The 25,980-nt window shown below is 48.4% G+C and overlaps 1 protein-coding gene across 2 annotated transcripts in view; it reads right to left on the reverse strand.

The window, feature by feature from the left end:
• LOC311184430 (uncharacterized protein KIAA1671-like) overlaps positions 1 to 25,980 on the reverse strand; it is a gene marked incomplete at both ends in the record, with an annotated part of 80,953 nt that overhangs the window by 9,475 nt on the left and 45,498 nt on the right. The gene's annotated exons all lie outside the window — the stretch shown is intronic.

Below are 25,980 nucleotides of genomic sequence, written 5' to 3' on the forward strand. Positions count from 1 at the left end.
CCCACCAGCGTCGTCCAGCACAGCATCAGAGGGGCGTTTGACTTTGCCAGGTGTCACCCACGCTGCCTATGTCTCCCCCACACTGCAGCGCCACAGCAGTCCCATTGAGATTCAGGAGAGTAAAGTGACATGTCCCAAAGGAAACAGGCAGTAAGTGGCAGGGCTTCCGGAATTCAAACCCAGGCAGGGTATCTTGGACCCTATGTCCAAACTGGTAACCCCTGCCCCGCACACAGCCTGGATTCACAGGCTCTACCATCACCCGCTCAGTTATTGGTCCTGCCCACGGCCTGGGCACTCAGAGAGGATGTGGGTAAACACAGAACTTGCCACAGAGTTAATCGGTTCCAGTGCCTGGCACAAGGCGGGCAGCCCATTGATCTCCAATAAGGGACCGAGCTGCTGGCTTCCGTAACTGTTCACTGGGCAAATTAAAAGCCCATTCCCTGTGGCTGACTATGGAAACAGCGGCCCCTTAGGTCCTCGTGTTACTGAGCAGGGAGAAGCCGGAGTACTCCAGGCAAAACCAAACTCCAGTCCCTTGGGTGGCCACTGGCGTTGCAGCGACTCAGATAGCTTTGATAACAGTTTATCTCCCTCCCAGGCATGGGGAGCTCCTCTCTGCAGCTCCCATGGAGCCGACCTTATAGAGCAAGCCTGCATGATCTGGCAGGCGAGCACCCGTGGAAGAGTTTTGCTGTGTGACCTTAGGGCTTTCCCTCCCTCTAGAAGAACTTACAAGGGTGGGCCCCTTCCTCACCCCAAGGACATGGTTGCCATGGAGCTCACCTATGGGACAGGTCCTCATACAGGACCTGGCATGTAGGAGACACCCAATAAAGGCCCATCTCCTTCCCCTTCTCTTTCTCCTACTTTCTGGGACATGTAGTCCCGCCCAGAATCTCCCCTGGGTGAATTCAGCTTGGTCATCATCTTTAATGGGCAAGAACATTCCACGCACAGACACAGCATTGCTCATTTCACCAGTCCCCAAGTGTCGGGGCATGTGGGTGCTGATTACTTTTTCATTGATGTGACAAATATCCTTTGGGGGAGGCAGCTCCTCTCTGTGATTGTCCCCGCAGGAGAAATCCCTAGCTGAAGAATGGGCGCATCAAGAGGGCACGTGGTAAAGCTTTGGTCCTGATGAACAAGCCTGCCAGGGGCAGTCTGCCCAGTCTCCATGTCCAGGGGCAGTGCGTGGGCGTGGCTGTTAGCATGCTTTGGGAATGCAGTCAGTCCCCACTTGGGGAAACTTGGATGGGTTTGCCTTGAAAGGTCACCTGACATCCTCAGCTACAGGCAGCAGGAACAGAATTCTCTCTGGGACCCCAGGAGTGGGGGCCACCACATGAGTGTGTGCTCAGCTGCTTAAGGTTTTCAAAGATGCCACTCGATCAGCCTGACAATCCCCCAAAGGCGTCAGAGGTTGGGACCTTAGGGTTTGTTTCTGGCGGATTCCACACTGTCCGAGCAGTTTGCAGAGGGTGGCAAGCTGGGTGCTGGGCCTGTTTCCTCAGCAGAAGAGAGAACGGAGCTGCTCAGGGACACCACTTGGTGTGGGGGTGGGGGATGGTGCCATCGCTGCTCCAGCCCAACTGTGTGGTCTGGCCAAGTGACTGTACCCCAAAGCTTCAGCTTCCTCTTGGAAAATCAAGGGTTATTTTGAGGCCAAGGGAGATAATCTCTGGAAATTCATAAGCTCAGCGCCTCGCCCATATCAGGTGCTTGGGAGGTGGGAGCTGAGGTGACCAGACCTCCCAGAGTCAGGCAGAACCTGACATACCCTTGGCAGAGCATGATTCTTCTTGGGTCCTCAAAATTCTTGAGAGTTTGGGGCACTCTCAGTGCTGAGTGACTGGAGAAAGGGGTGTGCCTATGGAGGCCTCTGGCAATCAAGATGCCAATGGTGGAATCAGGCAGGAGGGGGGATGTTTCTTCCTGACCTCTTTGCAATGGCCTGGGGGGCAGTGGGTAAGTGATGGCCAGCAAAGATAAGCTGGCTTCTGTCCATTGTCTATGGGTCCTCCCAGAAAGGTTGATGGTTCATGCTCAGGGATCTGGACTCCCCACAGGTAGGGACAGATGCTTCCTCCCTCTACCAACCAATGCCAGACTTGGGTTCCCAAGGGCAGCATCTCTGACCCACTGTCACTCTTACCCCACATCACATCAATCCTCAAGTCTTTCAGTGCCTCCTTCTAGAACATTCTATCCAGCTTCAGCCAATTTCTACTTGCCTGAGCTACAGCCTCTCCCTGTTTCCCTCACCTCTGGTCTCTCCCATATATCTCTTCCCATTACACTTTCCAAAACCAAAGCCTCAGCCTTTAGGGTCCCTGCTCAAAACCCTTGGATAGTCACATCCTTCAGGGTAAGGTTTAAAAACCTTAAAGATGACTTGTGGGACCTTCATTAATGACACTCCTCTCCCCTTTCTAATGCCCAGTGTCTTCAGTGACACTGCCCTCCCCATGCCCAGTTCCGCCCAGACCGCCCACTGGGTGCCCCAGCCTTTCCTCCCCTCACATGCCAGTCCACTGAAAAATCCCTCACCTCCAGAGGTGGAGCAGCCCTACCTCTGGCTGCATTTCAGCTTTCAACTTTGGTGGCTTTTCCTCCAGGAAGCCTTCTCTGCATGCTCCCTGAACCAAGGTTGGCTCAGGAGCACACAGCCAGTCCCCCTCTACCTCCCGCTATCCCCTAAGCCCTCAACTTTCTGTCTCTGTGCAGTCTAACATGGTGGCTGTTAGCCATGTGTGGCTACTTAAGTTAATTACAAATCTAAAATATGAAGAATTCCTCAGTGGACACTAGCCACATTTCAAGTCCTCCATAGCCACAGGTGACTGGCTACCATATTGGTCAGCACAGATATAGGACACTTCCATCACTGCAGAAAGTTCTAGTTACAATAGTTATAATTGACCTGTTCCATCTCTCCTGAATGAGTACTATATCTGGAACCAGAATGTCTGCATTCAAATCCAGATTTTATCACATGGTAGCTGTGTGACCCTAGGCAAATTACTTAACCTCTCTGAGCCTCAATGTCTAGACAAAGCAAAATGTGAAGTGTTTGGCTGGATGCCATCTCAATCACTGCTCTTTAACACATACCTCCATATATGGAGAAATTCAATTAGGATTATCTAAGGGAATTCATCTTGTAAATAAGGCTTAAGAAAGCAAGCTGTTGATCAGCACTGTCTCCAGCTAGTATCCTGGTAACCTTGTGTGCACTGCAAATTATTCATGCCTCCTCACTCCAACAGATCCCACACTACTTCAAATCAGCAAGAACTGAGCTTCACTTCCAGGGCTATGAGGCCTCCAAATCAACCACAAACAGGCCCCCTCTTTAAAATTGTCTAAAAATCAGATTTTGTTAAAATAGTTTTAAGACAGGATGTTGTTCCAACTCAGTTTTGCCTCACTGTCAGTAGGTAAACTGGACCTACAAGATAGTCTGAAAAGGCAAGATGAACTGGTGCTGGCCTTTTTGATATACCAACTGTTCCCAGTTGCATTTTAGTAATCCTTCACCAAATGAGGATCAACAAATCTGATAATACAGAGCTATGAGGACCCCTGAGTGCATTCAGTGGGCCCTTGCCTTTCAAGTCAGAAACCAAGTCGCTGAGATAGGAGCGTTCTGACTCTCAGTTCTCACAGTGCATGAGAGGCAGAGAGGTGGGACCAGAACCTGGGTCTTTGAGCTCCAATCCCAGAACTCCTTTCAACCCCCAAACTCCAACCTGCCCCCACCTTTTTTCAGGCTGCTTCAAGAGGCTTTGGTGAGAAAATGTATATCGAGATTTTCTAAAAAAAACCTCAAGAACTTGGCAGGTTTAAAAGCCACCTGCTGGCGACTAGCTCACCAAGCCCCCAATCAGAGGGTGCAAGGTGAGTTCACAGCTCTTGTGTACAGGCAAAGGGGACAGGCTCAGCCCAGGACCCCCAGGGACAACTTCGTGACACCCATGTGGGAAGACCCAGGGTAACAAGCCGTAAAGGCTGTATGGAAACACGCAGCACTTGTCCCCAAATGTAAAATGTGCATATCCTCTACTCAGCAATTTTGACTCCAAAGTTCTTAAGAAAATCATTAGACGCCTTAGCCAAGATCTACCAACATGGATGGTTCCTAAAGGACAGCATGTATTGGAAATATCATTGCACAATATTGGAAATGACCTAACCATACAGTAAGATGGGAATTGGTGGGGAGCCGTGAAATGCAATATGGTGAATTCACAGTAAACACAGGCAAGAAAATGACATTCAGAAAGAACAGTTACATCACAGGGAGATGTCTGCCTTACACTAGCAAATGTTTAAAAAAAAAAAGTAACAAAACAGCATGTGTGTTATGATACCAGTAAAAATAAACGCATAACAGTATGTGAGTATAAGCAAAGGAAAACCTCTGGAAGGTTCCACAGCACTGTTAGCACTGGTGCTTTCGATAATGAAGTAACAGACTGTCTTACTGATGGTGAGTAAAATCTTAATGATTTTATTTCCTGTCCATACTTTCACTGACACACTCAAATACAATGAATTAAATCATACCTCCAATCCAAACACTATCATTCTGAACATATCATGAATTAAGAACAAATCAGGAGGGAGCTAATTATTTGTACATCTATATCCAAATCCTGCAAACTTTTTCTGCCAAGGGCCACGTGGTCAATATTTGGGACTTTGTGGGCCACATAGGCTCTGTCTCAATTAGTCAGATCTACCCATGTTACCAAGAAAGCAGCCCAGATTCAATGTCAGTACATGTGTTTGTATTCCAATAAATCTTTATTTACAAACAGGTGGTTGGCTGGACCTTACTTATAGGCAATTCTTTGCTGATCACTGATGTATACACTATTGACACCTTTAGAGTGTCAACTGTAAGCAACCCCAAAGATGGGGGTACTGTTTCATCCACTTAGAACAATGCCTGCCCTATAGCAGTTGTTCAATAAATATTAGTTGGAAGAATATGTTTCTGAAAATAACTTTTTTGCAGCAAGCAGGTATGAGCTTCTTAACCGAAAAAGGCATTTGGTGAGAAGGGTGGTGGGAAAAGATAAAACATTATGCCTGAGTGTATTTTGGGGCATTTGATACATCTGCCTAAGAAAGAACCCTGAGTCAGGCAGTGCTCAGTGACCCACAGCTGACAGATAGATTCCCAGCAATTCAAGACATGCATCCCATCCCCCTCTGCAACTCTACACTCCCCACTATGCAGGGTGCTCAGCGATCATGGAGCTGAGGCAGGCGTGGGTGACTCACCTGTCTCAGGGCCCCAAGGGCCTGTGCTGGCGGGGTTAGCCCAGCACAACCATGACGATCTAATAGCAGCAATGATATCGAGGGCACACTGGAGATGGGGCAGTTGTATGATATGAAACCCAATATGTCGCTATGTCATTTAATACTCCAAACAACTATATGCAGTAGGGACTGTCATGGGGAAGGAGACTGAAGCCCAGAGTGGTGACCTGACATGTCCATAGCCACGTAGTTAGAAAGCAGTGGAGCTGGGATTTGAACCTGGGCTTGCCTGGTGCCCAAGTCAGCGTTCCAAGCTACTACATCTCCTGGCTCTGTTTTGACATGGAAGTTTGACATGGAAGTTTGACATGGCTCTGTTTTGACATGGAAGTTTGGCTGGGTGTTCAATGAACATTTTACAGATGTGAAAAATCAAGGGTCAGAAAGGGGAAGGAAGAGACTGAAGCGCTGGTGATATGAGGAGGTCATACTGGGCCTTCTAATGTCCATTCTGGAACCTGGGAGAGTTTTCAATGGGCACGACCCTACAGCAGCCTGAATGCCCCCTCTCCTGACACCTCATCCTTGCTCTCTCACCCTCTGCTGCAGCCACACTGGCCCCCAAACACACTATGCACCTTTGCAGCACAGGCCTGTGCCCGGGCAGTCTCCTGTGCCCTGTGCCCCTCCACCGGCTAAACTCCACATCCTGTCTTCAGAGCACACAGGGAGCGCGAGCCCCTCCCAGAGGCTTCCAGACCTGATTGGGGTTCAAGGTCCTCTCCCCAGAGACTTGAGCTGGGGGTTGGGGGGGGGCGCTAAATCACTTGATTAACTCCTTGGACCCTGTCTCTCCCAGCACAAATCATCTCCAAGAAGGGAGAGCTGTATGTTGTGACCACTGGATTCTCAGGACTTAGCTACAATACTTGGCACACAGTAGGAAGCAGGAAGGAAGAGCGGGAGGAGGGAGGCAGGAGGGTAAGAATGAAAGGAAAAGGAGAGCACAGGGGAGAGGAGGAAAGGCAAGAACACGGTCAGGCCGCACAGAAATGGAGAGGAGCTGTGCAGAGCCTTAGGCCCTCTGCTGAAGCTGCCGGTGAAACTCACATGGTATCCCCTTCCTGTGGACCTGGGTCCCAGCTAGGAGGAGGCAGCTGATGGGCTTCTGGGCAGCCTACAATGCCACCTTAGGCTGCAGCATAATCGCTGACCCTTCTCGATGGGCTCTAAGAACAGCAATGTAGGTCAGGCCAGGAGTGGCCAGGTATAGTCAGGTGTCATGGACGGGACCTGGCCCAGGGTGTGGGCTAGTCACCGGGCTGGGTTTACTTATTGCTCAGTGGCAAAGGTCGTGAGGCCATCTCTGAGGTTGTTGGCAAGCTCAGGGTGGAGGAAGGACAGGGGAAAGGCAAAGGAGAGATAGAAGCAGAGGGAAATGGAGGCAGCTGCAGGCTGACGGCTGTCTCTCTGGTGCAAGGGCACGAGCAACAGACTTGGGAGCACACATCCGCGGCTGGCCCTCGGAGCCGTGTCTGGTTTCGGCTGGGAGTGTCCAACAAGACCCCAGAATAAGGGCTTCCTCACTCTGCCAACAGCCTCCAGCGCTATTAATAGAAATGGCAGCTGAGCTGGGGGGTCCAGGCTTCCATGAGCCTCAGTGGTGGAGTTCCCCCAGAGTTCAGGAGCTCAGTGGCACTCTGGGGCCTGCGCTCTGGGCATCAGAGATGGGGAAGGGAGCTATTAGATTAGTGATAACCTTGAACACGAGGGCTGACTGTGTGCCTGGCACCAGGTCAAACCCCTATGTGTGCCATCTAGCTTCATTCCCAGAGTTTGTAGATACTATTAACATCCCATTACACAGATGGGGGAAGCTAATGCTCCAAAAAGTTAAAAGGTAACAACAGATCCTCACATGCCCTGTGTGCCAAGCTGCCACATGTAGTTCTCCCACAACCCTGAAGCAGGTGTTGTTGTTATCCCTCTCTCCAGATGAGGAGGAAGCACACAGAGAGATGATCAGCTTGCCCACTTTCTCCGCAGTGGGTGAAGGAGCCTGGGTTAAATCCAGGCTGTCAAGTCCCAAGTCTGAGGCCTGTTACCCCAACTGTCAACTCCTGTTGCAATCTCACCAGGAAGTGTCCTTTGGTACAGTCTGGAAGCTGCTGCCTAATGCTGGTCCCAGCTCTGCTGGAAATGTGTCCTCACAACACAGCTCAGGCATTAGCTCCTCCAGGAAGCCTCTCGTGACTACCTCCATTCCCAGTCAGGCCATATCCCTCCTTGGGACCCCATAGAGTCCCTGTGCTCAGCCCACCACAGAACTTACTGAGCTGGGCTGTGCAACTGTAAACTTTCTGAGGGCAGGCACGGGGGCTGTTCACCCTAGAACCCCAGTGCCAAATTAAGAAATAGAGTGGTGAGGGGGCACCAGGTGACAGGTGGATGGATGGATGGATGGATGAACCATCATAAATGATCCACTGCCCCCCCTCTAATGTCTAGGAATGATATTGCTGTTTACTCAGCTTCTCTTGACATTTTGCAAGACCATCTGATTTTTATATACACCCCTGAAATTTCATTTTTGCTGCTTTTTAAAGTTTTTCTAAAAGACCGTGTTCAGCGTGCTGACAGTGAAAGCAGAGCGGCCAATGTGATTGTCTTTATAAGATGCAGAATAAGACAGACTGACTCAGGAGAAGGAGGACACCACCCCCCCCAAATAATCAGAAACCTTCAAACAGGGGGAGGGCGGGGGCATAGAACATTCTGGAAGTACTGGTATACAATCTTACATAGAAACAGACAAATTCAATTGTCCTGTCAAGTCTAAAGTTCTGTTAATAAAAGGTCTATAGGTCTAAGGTTAAGATGAGGCCATGGAAAAGGAAATTTGTTTTTGTTTTTTTTTATTCTATTTAGTCTAAATTATAGAACAAACCCAACATGGAAAACAATTTAATTGTTAAAAGGGATGAGGCCAATGTACATGAACTGATCAGGGGGTGATCTCTAAGACACACAGTCAAGTGCAAAAGGCAAGATATGAAATGGGGGGTTTGTGCTGCCCATTGAGAGGAAAACATACACGTAAGTATTTGAAAATGCACAGGATATAAGAGCACGTAGGAAATCTACGGTGACATTTTTCTCTGGGCGGGAAACTGAGTGACAGGGAAGAGGAGAGCAGGAGACATTTTTTTTCCTACTGCTTTCTGTATTTTCTAACATTTGTGATTAGTAATTTAAAAATAATAAGTGTTAAATACGTACAATTCTATATAAATATATCATTCTTTTATGTTTCCCAGCATCTCCCCTTCATGGAATCTGCTCCTACCCACCCTGACTTGCCTCCTCCTGGAGGGATTCTTAAAACAGTCTAAGCCAAATTGGATTTCTTTTTTTGAAACATCACAAGTCAAAACATCTCACTCATGTTTATTTCAGGCAAGGGCTCAACTTGTCAGGCGACAGAATTGCAACCGTGAGACGTAAGTGTGAACCCGGTGAGGAGGCAGGGAGCTGGGGGTGTATCTCTGCTGCCCTAGGACCCCAAATCCTCTAGTATCTCTCCCTGGCAGGTCAGAAACCAGTCTCTACCACGACGGCGGCAGCAAGCACATTCCAGTGTCACAGCATCGCTCCACCACCCCTGCACCTAGTAATCCACTCAACACACACACACACACGCAGTGGCATACACACACAAGTACACACACATGCATATATATATACGTATACATGAAACACACCCACAAATATACAACACACACACACATTACATATACATACATGATGCATTTGTGTGTGTATGGTTTTGGTGTGTCTTTGTGTATACACTTTTCAGTTTTTATATACACATATACACAAAACCACATACATTCATACACTAACACAAATACACAAATTACAAATATACAGACACGCAAATATTTATGCACAAAAAGCATACAAATACACATAAACACAAAATACACATGATGCACACACACGAAAACACACAAATACATGCATGCAAAAACACAAATACACACACACACACACACACACACACCCAGGGATGTTCACAAGAGCACCATTCTAGGTAGTAGCAACACTGCACAGTATCCTTTCTACAAGGGCATCTGACAGGTAAGCGATGGTGTCTCCCTGCAAGGGCGGGGTCCCACACCGCCATCAAAGGCTGTGAAGTAGATCGTTAAGTGCTGATGTAGAAAGATGTCAAAGTCAATATAGATCAGTTTACAACAAGCAATGGGTAGAAAACTCCCTTAAATCACCCCTCAGCCATCCTGGGCCCCACTGATTAATAGAGATGCCTATTCGGTAGCCAAGCCACTCCTGGACCTCAGGCCGAGGGGCAAGGTGGTGGGCACAGAGCCTCCAGAGAAGAAGTGACAGAGCTTCAGGAGGGCATGTGACCTGACCCAGGCCTTGAAAAGTAGGTCAGGTGGGGGTGGGAGGAGGCAGAGAAGGCCAGGCAGGTGCAGGCACAGCCTGGGGGAAGGTGAGGAGGGATGAAGCAGAAGCCATTCTTATTAGGAGCCAGCCATGCTAGACCCAGGGGACCGTGTCCCATGCACCCTGTGGAGCAGCCCCACAGGGGAGATGTGGAGCCCCAACTTGCAGATGAGGTACTGGTGTGCAGAGATGGGGCCTCTGGGTATCCCTGGCAGGGGCACGAGGAGGGAAAAGGGCAGAACACACAGCACAAATGGAGCGCCTCTACTCTTGCCCAGGAAGGGGGCCCTGCACCAGAGGGGGCTGTGGCTGGAACTCACCGTCCTCCATGGTGACTCCTTTGTGGAGGAACAGCCAGCTGATGAAGGGGGAAAACCAGTTGGGCTGACATTCCATCGCAGGGACAGAGCCAAGGGCTGCATTTCCTCCTGGTGCCTAGCCCAGCCTGTGCTTTGTTCAAAGACCCTGCCCAAAGCCCAGGACACCGCCTGCCTGTGCTAGTTCAAAGCTAGACCCAGCCCCTGCTCCCAATCCCACCCTCAGGAAGTGGGAGGCTCTGGAAAATGCCCAAGTGGATGGTATCTTTTTGGCGAACAGTTACCAGAGCCCAAGTTGGGGGCAGAACTGCCTCCTGCAGTGCTCCTGTGTGCTCATCACAGGGCTCACTGGGGTATAGGTTGGCACCGGCAACCGGGAAGCCCTAGCCATGAGCTCCAGGCCCCAGCACCACTGGAAGCAGGGGGCGCTTATCAGCTGGTGCATCAGTAGGGCCCAGAGGCCTGTTCAGACAGATGCTGCCTCTTGGTCCAAGCCTGTCAACTGAGCACAAGACCTTGTGGAAGGATCTGGAGCCCATGCAGGCACTCGGTGAAGCCCTGGACATCCTTGGAGCCAGAATTCACTTGGAAGAACTTAGAAGGCTAACCTAGTGACTGTAAAGAGTTCCGAGGCTGCTGAGATCAGGGTGTCTGACTGCTCAGGGGTTCACTTCTCAAAGCGGGGGCAACATTCAGGTGCCGTGGGCACCAGGGCACTTTGGTTCACCGTGGGTGAGCGCAGGCACTAGGCCAGGTGCTGAGCAAGGCTTTCACTGTGTGTCCCCAAGGCGTCCTGCCACCGACCAGATTTTCTAGATTTTACAAAGGCAATGAGTGGGAATATTGTATGTTGTGTGACACCCCCAGTGGCATGTAGGGAAGGGTTTCCCAACCATGGCACAACTGCAGGCGTAGGCTGCTAAGCGTGCACTGTGCGAACTTCAGTCTGCCCACAGTGCCAGTGGCACATTCCTCCGCACAGTCACACCACCACCAGCTCGGCTGGAGAACATGGGGAGGGTCTGCAGGAGGCGGAGATCTAGAGAGGAAAGATAGGAATCCTCGCAGAGGTGGTGACCAGCATCCCGGAAATCAATATGCAGCTTCCCTGCTCCCTCCTGCTCTCTGCCCCTCCAGTGAATCCCTGCAGGAGAGAAGGGAAGGGCTGGAGGCTGCCCTCGAGGGGAGATGCAGGCCACACAGGTCACAGGGATTCAGGCCCCAGGTTGGCGGGCTCCCTGGGGCCAGACAGAGAGACCCAAGCTCCAATCCTGGCTTCCTTGCACTGAGAAGCTGCGTGGTCTTGGGTGAGTCACTTTGCCCCTCTGAGCCTCACGATAGTAAGAAACCACTCCAAAGACCAATACCGATGCCACATGGCCTGGGCTGAGGAGCTATGAAGAGCTGAGCATGCGCTGGTGTGTCAGGAAATGACGCCATCGTATGGTGCTTGTAAGTCAGAGTCACCTTCCTGGCTCTGAGGTCAGCAGGAGACAGAGCCAAAGAGGCTAGACAAGCAAAGCTTTTAGGAATTAGGTGACTTTGGAATTCTTGGTATGGGTCACCGCAGGGCAGCTGCCCCAGTTGACTCTTCTAGAGGAGCTGGCAGTATTTAGAGGAATTGTCAGAATTTCTGCAGCAACAACTACCTTAGTTTCTGGAAAATAAGGCCTTAGCTATAAACACTGTTCTCTGGAGGGTGGAGTGAGGTGTAATCAAGACTATGGACTGACAGAGAATCTTGGGCAGGGCAGAAACCTCAGCTGAACCCACCCACCACTGCAAACCTTTGCGAGGGTCTGAGGGGCACAGACCCCAGGTGGGGTGGTAGGATGGAAGCTCATGGGTTGATATCCCTCCTGGAACCAGAGCCAGCTAGATAAAGCCCATGTTCCTTGGCCGAGCACTAGCAAGACCAGGCCACCTCTGAGGCCTGTCTCTGGCTGCCCCTCGTCACACATATCCTGCTTCAGCAAGACTGTACGGCGTGTGGGTCTGCCTGCTGCTGTGAACTTCCGCCTGCAATGCAGGCGAACTCCTACTCTACCATTACTACCCAGCTCTCCAGAGCTCAGAGCACGCAGTCCTTACTCATAGCTCTCTCAGAGCACTTAGAACCCTGGATGGCAGGGGCTTGTGCCAGTTCTCACCATACCAACCCCAAGATCGAGTGCTGAGGGATGGAGCCATGCCAGGCTCACTTTCCTCTTCCCCAGGCTTAATCTAGGGTCAGCCCAATTAGGTGCTCAGCAAATGTTTGAGGAAGGAGGAAGGGTAGGAGAGGGGGGAGAAGGAACAGAGAGAGGAAAAAAGAAAGGGAGCAAGGGAAAAAAGGATCCCAGAAGGCCTAGCAAGCTGTGAACCATATAAAGGCATTAAATCTCTAAGGCAGCAAGTCCAATGTCCTTTTCTATTAAAACAGGGACAAGAGAGCCACCTCTCCAGGTTGCTGAAGATCACACAATGAGTGCAAAGGCCCTGGTGCACAGGAAGTCCTTCCATTCATTCATTTGAGCACTTACTGTGTGCAGACCCTATACGAGGCAGGTAAATTCTTGTCCAAGGGAAGGTGACATTCTAATGGGGAAACTGCAAGGCAATCTGTGCCCTGGAGAGAAATAACGCAGGGCAGACTGAGGGGTCCTGGGGACGGGGTTGCATTTTTAAACAGGCCATCAGGGCAAGTCTCTCTTTGGAGTCATTTGTGCAAAGATCCCAAGGACACTGGAGTTACTGGTGGGGGAGGAGGCCCCAGGGAGCAGGGTGGATCAGTGCAAAGGCCTGGAGGTGGGCTAGGGTTAAGAACAGTACCTTCGCTACAGACAGCTTTTCTGATGTTGGGCTTACAGATTTAGGAGTCTAGTCTCAGCTGAAGTACACCCCTCTCTGCTCCTTTACCCTCCGCCCCCCTGCTCTGCTTTCCCCAAATCATATCCTAAGTCTAGCATTCCCTCCAGCCACTCTTAAACCTTGAGCTTTACACACACACACACACACACACACACACGGTCAGGTGCTCATTCATTCCCGCAGCAGCGTGGGAGATCATCCACTGCCAGTCTAGATGTCTAGGGCTCCAGGTGAGAAAATGGGGCGCAGCCCAGCTCATCCAGTTCTGTGGTTCCCAAACAGTGCCAGCTGCATCTGTTCTCTTTCATTTTTAAACACCGATTGGGCACAGATGACTATCTACAGGCAAGACCCTTTGCTGAGTGCATGCATAAATGTTAGCTCCAAATGGGAAAACTAAAATGAAGATCTTCAAATATTTTGTTGCCATGATGGAGAGAGCCAAGTCAGTATCCCATTTTCCAGCTGAGGAAACTGAGGTTCAAATGGAAGCATCTTATTCAGGGACATTCAGCATCCCATCCATGCAGCCTAAAGTCACCCTTGCTTCCTAAGCTACTTCTGAGTCTTTCCATCCAGAAAACAACATTACAACAGTGGCAGACTTGGCCCTGGGAACTGCTATTGTCCTCAGATGTTTTCATTATGAATATCACTCTGGTGATCTGTTGGTGAGCCCTGGGGACAAGGCTGGGAAAGGCAGAGATTCTTCTTTTTTTCAAACAAAGAACTGAAGGCAAAGAATTTGCTTGAGCAACATCTTGGAAAGGCCAAGTGTCACGGTGGATCTGTGGTCAGACAGACCCGTTGAGTCCTGACTTTGCAAAGCACCAGCTGTGTGACCTTGGGTAACTTGCTTCACCTCTCTGAGCCATACTTGGTTTTGACTACTAGAACTTTTTTATTGTTTATATTATTGCTAGCTTCTCATAATAATTTGGAAACACTGCTGAGATGGTCTTACCTCAGAGGACCTTCCAAACCAGTGTGAAATTGACACTCTGCACAGGTAACCTTCTGAGCATGTCACTGGGTTTTTGTAAATATATAATTTACAGTGAAACTTGTGCACACACACATGCACACATGCAGGCTCTCACACCACTGGCTGGCAAAAAGATGGCTCCTGAGTTTTCCGCTGAGTGTATAGGAGCTGGCTGGGACCTCATTTTATTTTTTTTTAAGACTTATTTTATTTATGTGTAAAAGAACTGGGGTACAGGCCAGAGTTGTGGGGGGTGAAAGGACTCACTAGAGACAAGAGTGAGGAACAGAACAGACAGATCCACTGAAATGCACTGCTGAGGGGAGCAGCGGGGGAGACAGGAGAGGTCTGCACAATGTGGGGCAGCTCCCTGGTGGCAGGTAGGGGGGATCGAACTCAGGCCATGGTGGTGATAGCGCTGAGACTCCTACACTACCAGGGAGGCCAGAGGACCTCATTTTAGGGACAAGGAGTCTGAGTCCTGCAGAGGGTAAGTGGCTGGGCAGGTGTCAAGTGAGGAAGCACAGTCCAGGGGTACCAGGGCCAGTCCCTTTCAATCCTAAAAGTTCCTACACTTTGTCCCAGGAACATGCGAGCAGGGATACTGTCAGGCTGGGACTGCATGGGAAATGCCTTGGGGAAATTAGTCACTGTCAGTGCCCAAGGGGCAGGTCCTTTGGGGACTCTCATCTCCAGAACCAGTGCTGCAGCCTGTGTGCCCAAGATCATGTGGCCGATTCAAGGTACAGCCACTGCAGTGCCTTCCACATCCTGGGGTTTCCAATAAGGATATTGCTAGTCTGATTTTTCTTTTTCTTTTTTAAACTCAACCCACCCTCTCTGGGGAAAAGAGCCAGTGGCATTTTAAAGTTTTTCTTCCAGCTTTCTATTTTTAGCATGTTGACAGATGAAGGATGGTTCCATCAAAAATTAGGGAACCACACTGGGCTCCAGGCCTCAGGTGGGCCCCATGGCTGTCAGGTGGCCCTGGTACCCCTGGGATCCACCCACTGTCCCTACAGGAATGGGATTTCCAGACACACCTGCCAGAAAGGGACTGAAAGTAGGTTTACTTAACTACTGTGAGAACAAAAAGGAAGATCCAGTGAATTTGGAAGTCACAGGTCTCCCATGTGGGCCTCAGCTCCTAGTCCCTCTTGATTTCTGCATGGGAACATCTTCAGACACTAATATCAGCCACTTGGGGGCCCAGGACTAACTAACTGAGGGTGAAGCTTACACGGGCCTCCAGGGGAAGAAGGAGGCTCAGTGTGGGAACCCCTGGATGCACACAACCTGGCTCTAAGCCCTGCTCTGCCCCTGAGCAAGTCCCTTTTCCTCACTAGGCCTCAGTTCCTCATCTGTACAATGGGGACAATAATCATACTCACTTCAACTGTTATAATAAATGTATACATTTTTGTTTTAGGTTGGTCCAGTTTGATTCTCTTCACATAGGAGACCATGTGACTGAAAAGTGTCCCAGCCCAAAGTCCACATTCTGTTTTGCCAAATCCTAGATGAGTTTATCCAGTGTCCTGGAGGAGGGAACCAGACCCAACAGAGAGCCGAAGGCCAGTAGTGGATAACACTTGCTAAGGAGGACACATATCCCTTCAAAGGAGCACAGAGGTAGCCAGATGTGTGTACGAGTTACTAGAGTCTAACTTGCATGTCGAGAGTGTGAATTAGTTTGGTGGGTGGGAGACAAAGCAGGGAGGGTTACCTGGAGGAGGAGGCATGTGAACTGGGCCTAAGAGGAAGGGGACACTGGCAAGAGGTAAAGATGAGGGAACAGAGCAAGGGCATTTCAGGAAGGAGTACTTGGCAAAATGGTAAAGATGGAAAAACTCATAGTATTGGAAAAACTAGTTAGTATTCCAAATTGAAAAAAAAAAAGGGAGGAAAAGGTAAAAGCAAGAATGTGCAGGTACTAGACATATGTGCCTGGCAGACACTTTCACCACCACAAATTCCCTATGATGTATATAGTATCATTAGCATTTTCATTTTATAGACAAGGAAATCAAGTTTCAGAGAGGTTAATTCACTTACATAAGGTTACACAGCACATACATGGGGGAACCAGTCTAGTCTTAAGTATAATTTTCTAGACCATTAGGCTGTCCTGTGCTGGGGGGATCTTAACAAAGAGGCACATATCTGCCTCAGCACATCTGTCAGATGAAACATTAGAACCGGATGAGCAGAGACCAGTGTTTCATGTTGCACAGCCTGTGATAATTTATAGAAAGGAAAGAAGACAGGGAGGGAAAGAAGAGGGAAAGACGGATAGGAGTGGGCTACACTGGGCTGCCAGCATTTTCGTTTGCTAAGTGAACAGCCCCCACCCATAACAGGACTTTTAATTTTATGCCAATTCATTTCAAAATGGATTTTAAAAATATTTTTTCAACCTTGAATAATGACAAACACCATTTCCAAATAAAAGCATGTTAGCTGCAGGTGGCTGGACTGCGGCCGACTGGAAATGGAAACCCCAAGAGGGAGGGCTCTTGGCAGTCACCACTACCTGCCTCACACCTCCCCACCCCTGGGACAGGGGAGGAGCTTGAACAGTATTATATGACAAAAATGGACACGAGAGGAGGGGAGGCCAGTTGAAGGACCCCAACCTGAGGGCCAGTGTTTGGAAAGCAACTGTCCAGGAGGCTTCCTTGCACTGGAGTCTTCTGAGCTGGAGAAGGCGAGCTCTGCCTTTGAAGCGCTGGCCCTGTCCATTTTTCAGGTAAGGCAGGGACTCATGCACCTGCCAGGTTTAAAGGGAACACATCTGCCAGGTTTAAAGGGAACACAGATGCACCAAGGACCCTAAACACCATTTCTAAGTCAGACTAACAGCCAAGAAGGCACCAGGTGTAGGTTCTGTGGGGTAGCACTGAGAGTCCCTGGGGATCACACTCTCTACAGGAAAAGAACCAGTTTGGGGCTTCTCCTCGCTAGAGAAGACTCTGAGGAGGATGGGAGGGGATCCTGCGCTGGTGGGGAGTGTGTGCCCACAGCTGATCTCTCCTCTCTCCTGTAAGGAAGATGGGAGCCCTCTCAGCAGCTAAGACATTCTGACAAATTAGAATATCCACCACAATGGGTTCCTGTTGCTAGGCAACAGAGGCTGCTGCTACAGCGCCATCCCACCCCCGCCCAGGACTTGAGAGTGGAGTTATGAGGTGCTGCAGATGTTAAAGGTCGGCTGCAGAAATGTTTGCTAGAGAAATTTGCAGCTCATTAATTCTTAATTCCGAACAAATAATGTTTGCTAGGTTATGCGGCTCCTCTGTGTGATTCAGCCCAACACGTTTCCCCCCCTTCTCCATCCCCATGAGACAAGAACTATCTTTACCTCCACATAAAGGGGGAGGGAAATGCACTGAGAAAGAGGCTTGCCCAAGGTCCCAGCATTGGTTCATTGTGGAGCCAGGGTTCAATTTCATGTCTACTTAACTCCAGACCTCGGAAAATGCCACAGACCAATGAACTTGTGGTCTAAATAGAATCACCCAGAACTCGGCTTCAGGAAGTTGGCAATGCAAAGCCACTTTATGGACCATCTCTTTCAGTAAAATTAATGCTGAGATATGAGGTGTGGAGCCCCAATTATTTGTATCAAGTACTGTGGGTAGGGCAGTGAGAAAAGGGTATGTCATCCCCAAAATGCTGTGGTAAGGGTGTATTTCTGATGATAGAAGTAAACATTTTCACTGTAAAATATAAACGTAACTCCAGATACAAAAACTGCATTAACAATACAAAGTTATAAAGAAGAAAATAAAAACTGCTTGCAACCCCCCACCACCACAGAGAATCACTGTCAAAATGTGCGTAAATTTACTCTCTTTCAGTTTTCTCATCACTGTGTTACAAAGCTGGATAAGACCTGAAGGGGGATTTGCCAGTGGGATTATCTGTTGAATATCTCATTCCCACAGGAAGCTGAGGTGTAACTATGTGCTGAGCTTGCTCAGTGTTTTCATGTGTCTTATAGTATCACAAGGGGCAGAGGCTCAGAGAGATGAGCACATTGTAGACAGTCCCACAGCAAGTCCCCAGGAAAAGCCTGAGAGAGAGTTCCATTTTTTTCAGCAGGAGGAATAAACTCCAAGGCCCTCAGCATTCTACCAGGCCCTCACTGACCCATGCCCCCCATTTCTCTAGCAGTGAAATCCCCTTGCTCACTGCCTGTGTGGACAGACCTAAAGTGCTCACCATGACCTCCACCTTATGTGACCTCTTCTCCTCAAGTGAGGCAGGAACTGTTACTTGCCTCTGACTGACAGCAAGAGCAACAGATGTTGCTCTCATGATTATGTTACATTTGATAAGACTCTGTCTTGCCAGCAAACTTGTTCTAGAGACTCTCCTTACTGGCTTGATAAAGTAAGTGGACACTTTGAGAAAGCCTGTGTGGCCTGTGTGGGAGGCTGTCTAACTGACAGTCCATGGACTTAGTCCTTCACCCACCAGGAAGTGAATTCTGCCAATAACCAGGGTGATGACCTTCCCCAATCCAGCCTCCAGATAAGAACACAGCCCAGTCACCAACTTGATAGCAGCTTTGTCTGTCCCTAAGTCAAGAACCCGGCTAAGCTGTGGATTCCCAGTCCCTAAAAATGGTGAGATAACAGATTTGTATTGCTTGAAATGACTAAGTTTGTGATAATTTCTTACATGGCAATGATAACTAACATACACTTCACTCTACTTTTCAGTCCCCAAATCTTCTCCTTCACACATAGCCCCTCAGCCATAGACCTCCCTGGGGTCTCTGAAGCAAGCCAACCATAGCATACCTTAGGGCCTTCACACTTGCTATTCTTGGTTCTAGAACAATGTTCTCCCTCCATATAGCTGTATACCCCCCACACCAATACCTCTCTATTCTTCTTACTTTGCTTAAATCTTCTTCAAAGCACTTACAAGCACCTGATATTGGCTATTTTTTTGCTATAGTTTATCGTCTCTCTTCCCCAACCCAACCAGACATTAACTTGCATAGCAGGGGTTCTATCTTGTTCTCTGATGTATCTCCAGCACATAGTAGGCCCACAAAAAGCACTTGTTGAATGGGTGACTGATGTCATTAAATCCTTACAACTGGATAAATGTTACTGCCAATTGGATAATGTTACTGCCAACTGGATAATGTTACTGCCATTTCTTTCCAAGAAGAGAAAACTGTAGCTCAGAGAGGCTCCCACACAGCAAGTAGATGGGAGAGTAAGGGTCCAAGTCCAAGTCCACTGGATACCCTTCTCCACACCAGAAACCTCCCCTCCCATCTCTTGCAGCTGCCTGTAACTAAGAAGTCCTGCTTCCAACTGGGCTCTCCCTGTGGGGAGCACAGGAGAGGCCCATCTTCCCACAGCCCTCCCAGGTGAGCCACAGTAAGGGAGCCTCGGTTCCACCTTCTTACTGTGTAATCACCTCTCTGAATACCCCTGGAAATGAACATTCCTTTTATAGATATTTCCAAGTAGCATCTCCCAAATTCCCAATAGAGGAGAGATGAACACAAATGCTCAGGAGACCCCTTAAGAATATGTCTAGTTCCCATACTAATTGTTCCTCCACTGCTTCTCAGTCAGGGACTGGGGTGGGGGTGGCTTGTGTACCAAAGCTGGCTTTCCCTTTCCCTCAGAGATAAGAGCAGGCAGAGGCTGGAATTTCCAAAGATAGAACAAAAACATCTTCCTGAGCTCTCTAGAACCCTCCTGGAGCAGCCTGTAGCCACAGACCACTCTGACTATCCTCTGGTACACAGCAACACTCAATAAATGCTGTCCACCTGGAGTAACATCAGACTCCAGGGCTGCTGAGCAACAACTCAGTGGACTGGTGAGGTACAGGCCTAAATTTCTTTAAAGAATTCTGAAATTCTTTGAAGAACTCTGGAATTTGAAGGTTTTTTACCTACCATTGCATGTTTGCAGTCTACCTGTAGCATGAACCAACAGATGAATATATGAATGAAGAAGTGGGAATCACAGTATGTCATGCATGAGGATGTTATATGTTCTACTTGGGGCTCCTTAACAAACCCAAAAAACAAAGACAGAGTTCATCCAAAAGGGTGGCTCGTGCTACAGGGAAGGAAAAAAATGAACCTGTGAAAATTCAGTTTTACAAATGAATCCACATAGATCATGCTGAGACTGAGGAGGCAAATTATATTTACTACTTCCCTCTGCAAAAGGATTACACATGCCTCTAGGGCTTAGGTATGGTCACTTGACTTGCCCCAGCCAATGAAATGAGAACAGAAGTGATGTAATTTATTTCCAGACAGAAACATGAAGAATCAATCTATGACTGGTTGATTTCTCTTTCCTTCAACCACCCATGTGGTGAGCCAAATCCCAGGCAAGCTGTTCCATCAATCTCGGACCCTAGACTATGACATGAAACCCAGATAAAGCCAACATTAATGGACATGTAGAACAGTCAAAAAAGAAACCCATTTTTCTGTTTCAACCCACTGAAGTTGGGTAGGAGAGCATTATTTGTTACTGCAGCATAACCTAGCTTATCCTGACTGATACAAAGGCAAACAATTTTTGAGACAAGTACAAGATAAATGAGCCACCCTATACAAATAAGTACTGCAGGAGAGTCACTTACCTGATATACTTTTGAGCCAAAATGGCCCAGTTCTGCTGCTTCTTAGCTATGAGGCAAGTGTGGGTTAATCTCTCTGGGTCTCAGTCTCCCTGACTATAGATTGTTTACTTGCTGGAAACTTTCCCAGCTATGTACAGGTCTGGCAGGAGAACAAACTCTCCCAGGAAGAGTTGAGCAACTTTTATCTTGCTTTGAAAGGAACTCAGTTGATGGCGAAGCAAAGACTAATAACAGTAGTTGAGCAGAAAGAGAAAAACAGACATGCATACGTTGGTAAACTCTCTTGATTCCCCAGCATATGTCCAATTCAACTATTAATCAGTAGCAAGCTTTAAAGACTGGGCAGGTATATAATGGAGCCCCTTAAGAAACAGAAAAGATGAATCTCAAATGTTTTTATTACCTCCTTCTGTTAACCTGACTTATTGGCTATGGCCAAGTTCTCCCAGACTGAGGGAACCAAAGTAAATAATAACCACAGTTACATGACACTTTCCTAAAGCCTCTGACCTTTACAGAGAGGCCCCACAGGCCTGATAATGTAGGACAGAAAACTCTGGGTATAGCAGCTGGTGGCTGCTAAAATCCATACTTCCCATCCCTGATATATAAAAAAAAAAAAAGTACAGTGATAATTTCATGTTGGAAACACAAAGCATTACTCTTTAGAAAAAAGCAAAGATAAAAGTAGAAAGTCAATAACTACACTCTTGCTTGCACGTGGCAGACATCAATAATCAATTACAGAAGTGACACAACAACAGACACCAAGAAGCCCCTGCTGGTCATTCAGAGATAGCAGGTGGGCAGAAACCTATTTAATATCCTGCTATAGACTCACAAGCTGGTTCTCTTTGATCAGAAAGAATGGAAAAAGCTGGAAAGAATTTGGGGGGTCATTCTAAAGCTGCCTTGCATCTGGAGCACCAGGCTCTCCTATCTCCACAGATAGGACCCTGGTTCTGGCAGGGTCACATTCCCTCATCACTGTAGAGGCAGTACAACGCTGAATGCCTACCATCTGAAAATGTACCCAGTGATGGGACCTGTCTGGTCCACTGGTAGAGAAACAGTTTCTTTTCTTGTTAAGTAAAAAACCCATGCTGGTCTAAGTCCTGTCTTGGTAGACATCCAGGACAGAGGTGAGTCATTCCCCCACCAGGGACATTCTTTCAAAGGTCTGCAAGTCTGCCCTGAACTTCGCCTTCTCCAGGACATATATACGGGCATCTTTGTATACTCGAAACACATGAAATGTCAGCAAATAGGACCAGAAAACAGGGAGACCAACCCCATGTGGTACAAGTGGGACAATGGAGACAAATGCAGTGGCAGAATTGTCTCTGGCCCCAGCGTGGGGTCCTGCCAGAATCGGGACTACGTCCCTGGCTCTGTGACTCCTGGTCTAAGGTTGTTTCATGATGACGAGTTTCAGATTCGCATTATCCCTTCTTCTCTGTGGGGACAGGATCAGAAATGTCACAATCTGGCTCAGTGTGGAAAAGGCCTGGGCACAAAATCAACCAAATCTGGGTCTGTATTCTGATGCTTACTGGCTGTGAGATCCGAGTAAATCCTTTGATGTCTCTGAGGCCTGTCTTCTTCATCCAAAGAGCAGGGGTCATAATGCTAATGTGTGTGTGTGTGTGTGTGTGTGTGTGTTTCAGAGAGAGAGAGAGATTTAGAAACAGAATAAATTGAGAGAGAGATTTAGAAACAGGATAAATTGGGAGATGCATGTAATACCAGCTGGTACATTTAAGCCCAGCACAGCTACAGAGGAACATCAGCTCCCTCTCCACTCTACCTCCTCTAAATAGGGACAGGGCAGTTTCAGTTCAGAACTCAAATTAGCTGCATGCAGAGCGTTCAGCTCTGGAATAGCTCAGTGGCTAAGTCCAAAGTCCTAGGCCAAATGCCAACTCTGACCTCCTAGATTTGTTACCTTAAACAGGTCATTTTACTTCCTGTGAGCCTCACATCCCACAGATTTCAAGTGGGATGGTGATACCCGACCGACACACAAGAAAGTTGTCAGGACTAAAGGAGGCAAACACAGTGGGGGCACAGAGTAAGCACTCCGTGAGGGCCCACTCCCGTAGCACCATCACCGCGGCTGTTGTGTGGCTGTCCCGGGGTTGGGCTAAGAGGACAGCCGAGAAGGAAAGGCTGTCATCGTCTCCACTTCTGGAGCTGACACCCACCCCCCCAGACAGCCACGTGTGGGACAGACTCTCCCTCTGTGTGGCTGCCATTTTAATGACATCTAAAAGGTCATATTTCCCTAGTTAAGAGGCGCTAATTAGTCACACGTCTAGCTTCGATTCTTTAGACTTCAAGAGTGGGAAGGGAATTTCAAAAGTGTGAATGCAGAGGGGAAAACAAGCAGCTACTGCTACTAGAAGCAACACACAAAATCCACACGATGAAAAGCATGCGAATGAACCGCCCCAAGTGCCCAGGATCTCTCAAGTCTTTGCAAGGATAAAGGAAATGGCGTGGGCTGGGGACTGTCACAAACAAATGCCTAATTGTAATGTTACGCTAACCTTTCGGCAAGTCAATGAATCTTCCCAGGACTAGGCTGTCACTCCTATAAATGGAATGTATAGAATGATGATATGATAATTGCTAACATTTATAGAGCGTTTGCTATGAGACATGCTGCTGAGTGCTTCTTCTGCATTATCTCATTTAGTCTTTACATTTAGTGTAACCTATATATGAGTTATTATTATTACCCCATCTTACCCAAGAAGAAACTGAGACTCGGAGACGTGAAGGGGTTGGCCCCACTTCAGCTCTAGTAATTAGCAGGTCTGGGATTTATTTCAACCTGGTCTCCCAGACTCTGAGCCCTAAGAGAACTATGGCACCCTGCCTTGCAAACACTGCAAAGCTCGCGTGGCGGTGCGGCTCGGGCAATCCTGAGCTGCCTCCCCTCTCTGAGTTATCCCTCAAGATTATTTCTATTGTATTGCTCCCCACAGAACCCCAACCTGTTTTAATGGGCTGGGTTGGTGACAGAACGGACAAAACTGCTACTTCGGTCTTTGGCAGACATTTGTATTTCCAGGGTCTCTGAGGGACCATTTTGTTTTGACAAATTGATAAAGAATGCTAAAAAGCAAATGCCAGCAGTGCTTTTAAAAAGAATAAAGAAAACCTATGTAGTCACTGGGCTGTAAAGGGGCTGGGGGATCAGAATTCAAATTCAGGTTCTCTCTCTCTCTCTCTCTCTCTCTCTCTCTCTCTCTCTCTCTCTCTCACACACACACACACACACACACACACACACACACACACGCGTGCAGGAGGGAAGGGGTGGGTGGGGAGATGGCCCCCAGCTGCCCTGCAGATCTTCCTGAACTGTGTGCCAGCCAAGCCTGCTGTAAACAGAGGAACACAGCTGCCAAGCCCTCTGGCACATTCATTAATTAAACTCTATGGATTTGCTCTGTTCCCGGAAACCTCCACTCATTTCAATAATAACTGCAGGCCAACCAGGCTCAGGCTGTAAAAACAGCAAGCGAAGTTCTCAAACACCATGGAGAACAGTGGCAAAACCTAGGTTTGGGGTGAATTTCAGGATTCCAGGCCTGCTGCAAATGGACTGTGTGACTTTCGCCAAGTCACATGGAGAATTCCTCTTTTGGAATCTTGGGGTGCTTAGTTTTGTCCCATGGATGCCTGGATGGGAGTGATTTATACATCTACACTCGTACCTTCCTCTCTGCCCAATAAAAATAGAAAGGGGATGAACTAGTGTTGACTTGATAAAGGCAGTTTGGAGAACAGAGTCTTTTAATGGAAGCCAACGTATATCATTCCAGAGGGGAGAAAGATGACTGGGCGCATTTCCCAAAGTGTGTTATGCAAGATGCCAGCGGAAGCAAGGTGCTCTGTGAGCTCTGTAGTTGACACATGCTACTGAATTCCTCCATTGGGAGGCACATTTCCCCTCAATTTTAGCATTTCTCAGAGCTGACATCTTATGATTGGGGTGTGAGTTCCCCCCAAGTCAAGCTGGTGAGCGAGAGGGTCTGTAGCACCGCTCCCGATTGGCAAGACCTCACACACTCAGGATGCCAAGGGGTCTGTGGAGACCCCTAACATGTATTAGCATAATAAAAGGCTCTGAAAAACCTGTATTCAAAACATGGTTTCATCCGGTGACTTAAATGCATTGTCTCTGCTATTCTTGATTCATGGAATACTTACCAACTTGTCAAGTGTAGCAAAGAATTCTGGGAAACCCCCAGACCAGAAAGATGAGGGGCAGGGGATAGGGGAGACCAGTAATAGGGGCTCTCACTGGAGACAAGGTGGGAAAGGCTGGTTGGACAATCGTCTGGGGTGCCTGCCTGGTCCTGATATCGGGGGAGCACACCTGTGAAAGGTCTACTCTGACTCATCAAACTCTTAAGAGGTACCATTTGCCTCCTGTGACTCTTGGCAATCTTGAAATATCTTATAGATAAAGAAGACTAAGCTCTGAGGGGTGTTGAAACTTGCCCACGGTTGCCAGGGAGGTACTAGTGGCAGATCTGGGAACTGATCCTGAGTCTGTCTCACCCCAAGCCTGTTCTGTTATGCTCCCTGACCCACGGTATCTCAGCTCGGGTGCACCTTGGAATCACCCGGGGAGCTTTGAAAACTCCAGCTTCCTAAATAGAATCTTGGACCAATTATGTCAGACTCTTGAGAGCTGGGGTCCTGGCCCCTGTATTTTCTGAGAACCTTGGTTCTCTAGTAGTGAATGGGCAAAATGGAAGGCTGAGAGCTTTACCAGAGGAGGCTTTGGAAGCTACCCAAAACATGATTACAGACTGTAGACATTGTAAAATTGCATTGATTTAAAGCAAGTGGAGATACAAGAGAGAGCAAGGGTGTATTTTTTTTTTTTAAAAAAAGCTCAACTTAGTCAATTCTTGAAATAACACAAACAGCATTCAATTCTGCATTCAGTCCTCTGATTCAACATCAACAGCCATCAGCACCCCACACACACATACCCCCCCAATCTCCACAGTGGCTAAAGGCACCCCACCATAGGGCAGCCTCTGTGCTAGGCAGTTGTACCCATATCATCCCCTTCAGCATGAGAACAACCCTATAAGCTGAAGCCACAATTGTTCCTTTCAGAAAGGAAGAATCTGAGGCACCAAGAGGCAAACAATCTGCCCATGGACACCAGCTGGGAGGTAGCAGAGTCAGGATTTGAATCTAGAACCAGCTCACTGCACGACCCGCAGGACCTCATAGAAAAGGGATGGGTCACCCTGTTCTCAGATGGCAGAGAAAGACCACATCCCCATAAACTAGGGGGCCCTCCCTGAGCCCGCCCCATATAACCAACCAAACAAAACAGGACACAAGTGATGAAGGGCAGGTGGCCAGGGCTGAAGGCGGCTCCCAGCACTGAATGGTTTCCAAGGATGA

This window comes from Talpa europaea (assembly GCF_964194135.1).
Source record: "Talpa europaea genome assembly, chromosome: 14".
In the NCBI taxonomy this organism is placed as follows: Eukaryota; Metazoa; Chordata; class Mammalia; order Eulipotyphla; family Talpidae; genus Talpa; species Talpa europaea.